The sequence below is a fragment of the Urocampus carinirostris genome, chromosome 7 (genome assembly GCF_059441175.1).
Source record: "Urocampus carinirostris isolate Australia breed hairy pipefish chromosome 7, RoL_Ucar_1.0, whole genome shotgun sequence".
Taxonomy (NCBI): Eukaryota; Metazoa; Chordata; class Actinopteri; order Syngnathiformes; family Syngnathidae; genus Urocampus; species Urocampus carinirostris.
Genome location: NC_142355.1, coordinates 37,130,175 through 37,136,760, shown reverse-complemented (window position 1 = coordinate 37,136,760; position 6,586 = coordinate 37,130,175).

Genomic DNA, 6,586 nt, shown 5'->3' with positions numbered 1-6,586 from the left:
CCCCCCACCCCCAAATCTCTTGACTTATTTCAAAAGGAAGCTTGCAAAACGACTCAGGATGTGCTTGGGAGTCCAAATACTTGCAGAAAAACTGAGTGAGTACTATGAGAGTTTGGCAAGAAAGGGCGTCCCTCAACCATGTTAATAGGATTATTTGTTTTTCAAAATCTTAAAAAAAGCAAAATCTTCGGACAATCATTTTCCCATTTTAGATTCTTGGATTTTTTCCCCCCAGGTCCCACATTAATATTGTTTAATATTTGATTTGCAACGCAGCACAGTGACACAGTGGTTAGCGCGTGTTCGGCACAGTTTTGAGGTCATGAGTTTGCATGTTCTCCCCGTGCTTACGTGGGTTTCCTCCAGGCACTCCGGTTTCCTCCCACATTCAAAAAATTGATTGGCCCATCCAAATTGTCCCTAGGTGTGAATGAGCGAGTGAGTTGTCAGTCTTTGTGTGCACTGCGACTGGCTGGCAACCAGTTCAGGGTGTCCTCTGCCCACTGCCCGAAGGTAGCTGGGATGGGCTCCAGCATCCCCGCGACCCTACTGAGGATAAGCGCTTCAGATAATGGATGGATGGATTTGATTTGCATGATTTGTGTACAAAAGTATACAGTAGAATCCAGGTATTCAGCATCCCTGCATTACAATAATTTAAAGTACTACATCTTTATTCAAATGTTTTCGTCTCGGGTACTGGAGGTCCGTAACGTATTACCTGACTACTAAGGTTTTCACAATTAACAGACAATAACATTTGACACGGAAAGATTCTTTTTATTATTTTAGTAACGCCACCCGGAATTTTTACAGTAAGCCCAAGGCCAAAACTAAGTAGGGGAATTCCTACATCAATAAAAACCCCCGCCCACTCCTTTGCAAGCTGGAATTAATCACAGTGATCCGTCATGTCGAGCGAAACCTCAGAAAGGAGGAGGTTTTTTTGTCTCGGCGACGGCCGGCCCGCCAGGACCCAAGCGGTGGACACGCAAGTCCAGACCACAAAAAAGAGCAAGGGCTTCACGCTCCAGGGACCAAAAAAGGCTGACGACATGGAGATCGGGCCAAACGGTTGCAAGGAATTCTTCAATTGTTCAATTGGATGTCATTCGGAGGATTTTACTGCTTCAAATCGCTCCCGGAAAACAAGCCAACAGACCTGAAGGAATGGTCGAATGAAGAGATTGCGCTTTTCTCATCAATACATTTTCAGCGTTAATCCCTGAAAATTGCCGGCAGGGTTGTCAGACTCCCATTAAATTCAGCCGAGCGCCTGCAAGATCAGAAGCGTTATTGCGGTTCTAGAATATATTCGAACTGAGACCAGTTTGAGAATATATGTCATGATTACTAATGTGACTCACCTTTGCCGGCGCCAACTGCCTCGGACTCTGATTGGCTCCCTGTCCCTATTTAAACCCACTCCTATCGGTCACCTTTTGTCAGTCCGTCTGCGAACCTCAGTTAACACTAGGCAAGCCTTTTTCAACCCTGACTCCCTGTTTTTTGCTCCTGTCTGCCGCCCGGCTTCGACCCGTTTTTGATCTACGTCTAATCTCCCGTCCCGGCCTTCGACCTCTTTTGCCCCCAACCACGTCTACTCTCCTTTCCTGGCTTACGACTCGTTTCTGACCCCGACCACGTTTTCGCTCTCCTGTCCCGGCTACTGACCAGTTTTCCGTTCCCGACACCCCCATCGCTCGCTACGGAAGATCCATTTCCGTGTTAGGATAACAAACCGAGTACAAGAGCGACTTGCTTCCCGCGCCTAGCGAACGCTGGATCGTGGGCGCAGCCCTTCCTCTTTCCTTTAATAAAACTAGTGATAAACAACGCAATTGGGTCCTGTTTCCGTTCTGATTCTGACAATATATGTATGCTGGAAAGAGCGGAAACGACGCTGAAGGGAAGTTGTAAACCTGTCATCCCGAACATTGAAACGTTTGAGGCTCAAGGCCATTCTCAAAAGAGGGGGAACTATTTGATATTGTTGTTTAAAGCGACAGTGTGTAGGAATTAACCACTAGAGATCATTGTATCTTAGCATGTACATTGGAAGAAGACCCACTACGGTAGCCCAGGGGGTACCACAAAATTAAGAAGCTTACTACCATATTTTAATGTGTGAATTTCAGCGAGCAACAGGATAATAAAAACGACTTTTATCAAAATTTAGAGCCGGCTGGATCAACCCAGAGCGGCTGAAAAGGGCATTAGCTGGAGTTTGACAGAGCTGGTGTAAGTGGCTAACTTCGGCAGTTAGCAGCAGAAGCTACCAAAAAGCCTGTCAAAGATTGAATTTGTAAAGAGTAGGGAGCCTGAATAACGTTCATCTGGAAGGCAGACAAGGATAGCTGCTCACAAAAAAATAGCTGAGGGCCATAGCCGTGAGCCAAATGACTTACATAAATGGCTGGAGAAGGAAAAGGGGAAAAAGGGAAAGATGCCTGTATTACATAATTTAGCCACGCTGAGCTGTGAAAGGCTAGTACCACTGAAACAACAAAGAGCAGCTAACAATGACAATAGCAGCAAGGCATAGCCTGCTGCCAAGTGGCTAACATCAGTGGCTAGAGAAGGAAACGGTGGAAAAAAGTGAAATACCTTTTGCATGATATTAAACTGCGGAAGGTGAGTGACAGTGAAGTAAATAGCATGAGCAGCTAACAATAACAATAGCGATTAGTGGCAAGCCATAGCCTGCAGCCAAGTGGCTAACATGAGTGGTTAGATAATGAAACAGTGAAAAAAGTGGGTAAATGCCTGTTTTAAGTTCAACTGTGGAAGGCGAGTGACAGTGGAGAAGGAAGCAAGAGAAGGTAACAATAAGGATAGCAGTGAGTCATAGCCTGCACCAAGTTGCTAAATGAGTGGCTAAAGAAGGCAAAAATGAAAAAAAAGGAAAAATGCCTGTATCACAAAACTCAGCTATGTTCAGCTTTGGCAGTAAAGGAAGAAGCAAAAGAATAACAATAGCGGCGAGCCATAGCCTGCAAGCAATAACACGAATGGCTAGAAAATGAAACCGTGAAAAAAGGGGAAGATGACTGTAACGAAACTCGGTGAAGTTCAGTTGCACGATCAGGTAAGACATTGACACTTAAGTGACTCTTTACAAAGCATATTCAATTCTGAGCTCAAGAGAGAGGCGGCTAACAAGAGCAGCTAGCGCCGAGCGAAGGCATGCAGTAGGAATTTGGCGCCAAACCTTCTGGGTGCCTTTTTTTTTTCCTGGAAATGTTCAAAAGAAACGTCAACAAAAGCCATGAAAGAAAAACGAGCGAAGATTGTTCGCAGTGTAGCGAAGCGGATTATTAACGCTGCGGTTTCCAGCGGGCACTTTCCAGATGTCATTTTTCTTTTTTTTTTCATCTTTTGAGGATTTTTATGAGGAGCGCGGCTTTACGGGAACACGTCGTGTTTTACTTTTGGCCGGTTACTCACATTTTCCTTCCGCGCTCGCCAAAAGACACCGGGTAAATGATTTGCGGCCATTAGCGCCGTCGAAAGGACGGCCGTGATGGCGAGGATCGCCATGGCAACGCCATGGGTGGGCGAGACGAAGAGCAAGAAGCAGCTGCTGTATGCCGCGGCTTACACGGAGGTGTGTCTCGCTAGGCCACGCCCCCTTTTTTCGCATCACTCCACAAAGTCCAGATATGGTCACGTTTTCTTGTTTACTTTTGTATTATTTACCTTTTACGACCATCACTTTGTCAAATGTTTCACCTGGACTCTTACAACAACCTCAAGTAGTGAATTATTACACTACATTACTGTCACTCTAAGGGCAGCACGGCGGCGCGGTGGTTAGCGCGTGTGCAGGCACAGTTCTAAGGTCTTGGGAATCCCCTGAGTGGGTTCAAATCCAGCTACCGGACTTCCTGTGCGGAGTTTGTATGTTCTCCCCGTGCTTTCCTCCGGGCACTCCGGTTTCCTCCCACATTCCAAAGACATGCATTTCAAGTGGATTGGCAGATCCAAATTGTCCCTAGGTGTGAATGAGCGAGCGAGTTGTCTGTCCCTGTGTGCCCTGCACTTGGCTGGCAACCAGTTCAGGGTGTCCCCTGCCCACTGCCCAATAATTCCTGGGATGGGCTCCAGCATCCCCGCGACCCTACTGAGGATAAGCGGTGCAGCTAATGAGATGAGACTGTCACTAAGCTTTTGTCCTGAAACTTACCAAATAAATTGAACTTTCGCCACATGTCAAATTATTTTATTTTTTCTAACTGGACTTTTAGCACATTACCATATGTGTTTTATTAGACTTTATTTATGTACACGCATTTATTACATCATTTATTTGTAATGGTTTTATCAGTACCATAACAAAGACAGGACCCACTTGCGTTACGTTTCTCACAAGTTTTATTAAAGGAAAGAAGAAAAGCTGCGCCCACGATCCTGTGCTCTCTAGGTGCTGGAAGCAAGTCGCTCTGAACGCAAAAGCGGATCTTCCGTGGCGAGTGACGGCGGTGTCAGGAACGGAAAAACGGGTCAGTAGCCGGGACAGGAGAGCAAAAACCTGGTCGGAAGAGAGTCATAAGCCAGGAAAAGAGAGTAGACGTGGTCGGGGGCAAAAGAGGTCGAAAGCTGGGACGGGAGAGTAGACGTGGTCAACATCAAAAAGGGGTTGAAGCCGGGGGACAGACAGGAGCAAAAAACAGGTGGGAGTCAGGGTTGAAAAAGGCTTGCCTAGTTTTAATTGAGGTTCGCAGACGGACTGACAATAGGCGACAGGAGTTAGGTGTTAGTTTTATTTGGAAGAAGGGAAAGGATAGCACACACGATCCGTAGATCGCTGGTCGCAAGGAGCAGGTTTCTCAGACGCGGAAGTGGTATTTCTGTGGCGAGCGAAGGCAGTGTCGAGAGCGGGAAAAAACAGATCTGTAGCCGGGACGGGAAAGCAAAAATCGTAGTCAAGTTCAGAAAATGGAGCCGGGAAACAGACGGGAATCAGAACAGGAGAAAGTCAGAGTTGACAGGCTTGCCTAGCGTGAGCTGAGGTTTGCAGACGGATTGACAACCGGTGACAAGACGACAACCGGTGACAAGAAGCGTCCGAGGCACAGGTGCCTCGCATCAGTTTTGCTGTATTGTAAAGATTTCTGGCCTCACGCCCCAAAAAGAACAAAGGAATTGCAAAATGTTTGATACACGTTTTTAGAATTGTTTTATTATAATGACACAAACACATCTATTTGTAGTCAAGTCAAGTCATTTATTATTTGTAGTGAATTCATGTATACACTGTTTACATACATACTTATTAATTATATATTTGTATTATTTTCCTGTTTTGTAAAGATGTGACCGCCTCCGATGCCCCCTCACCCCCCCTCAAAAAAATGCATAACTCTTAATATAAGTTTAAGAATTTGTCATGAACACGATCAGGACCCAATCGCGTGACGTTCTCACACTAGCCTTTTATTTTACGGGAGATGGGGAGTCATGCACGTTAGGCAGCAGTCTGGCGTGGAATGACAGGAAGCCAGAGGCTGACGAGATCGATACCAACTGCCCGAATAGATATCGGACGGATGGGGTTGATACTGTACAGGACGGATAGACAGGATTGATAATTAAATAGGATATCGAAAAAAAACGGGACAAACAGGACGGGAACGAAAACTGGCGAGAATAATAAACAGGACAAAAATAGACGGGATCAAAACTGGAAATCGATACAATAAACGGGAACAATATCGGACTGGAAATACCAACAGGAAAACAGGACCGAGTCAGAACCCACGTCTTACAGGGCAAAGGTTTGTTGACTGAGCTTAAAAAGATGGAAAGCCAATCTGTTAATGAGCCGCAGCTGGCACCACACGGGCGGGGGCAATTGGGCGCCATGGCAACTGTGACAGAATTTTTTGTGTGAAAAAAGAGCACAGGGGGTTGTTTTGATGACACAGTGTCTCGCATGTAATTGTCGATGGCTGAGTCCCATCATTAAAAAATCCTACCCTTTTTTTTGGCAGTTTTCATCTCTTGCCAGCCATGTTGGTCACTTTGCTGCAGCCTACAGCTCAGTGACTCAGTGAGTTTTAGCTGCTTCGCTTCTTTAGTCAGTTTCACTCGCTTTCCACAAGTGCTCACACTGCCAACCTTGCTGAGTTCCACGATGAAGGCACCTGAGGCGTTTTTCTTAGTGTTTCCTCATCTAGCCACCCACAATAGCCATTTGGCTGCAGTCTGTCGCTCACTGCTACTATTTTTAGCTGCTCCTGCTTCATCATTCAGTCTCGCTCGCATTCCAAAGCTACTCATGCATTCAAACGTGGCTGATTTTTGCGATTTAGGCATATGGTGCCTTCTTTTCCCCGACTGATTCCTTCTCTGGCCACTCACATTAGCCACTTGTCTGCAGGCTATGGTTTGCCGCTATTGTGTTAGCTGCTCTACTTCCTCCTTCAGGGTCACTCACCTTCCACAGTTGCTCATACAACGAACCTTGCTGAGTTCCACAATTCAGGCCACCTGTTGCTTTTCGTTTCCTTCTCTAGCCACCTACATTAGCCACTCGGCTGAAGGCTATGGTTCGCCGCTATTGTTATTGTTAGCTGCTCTACTT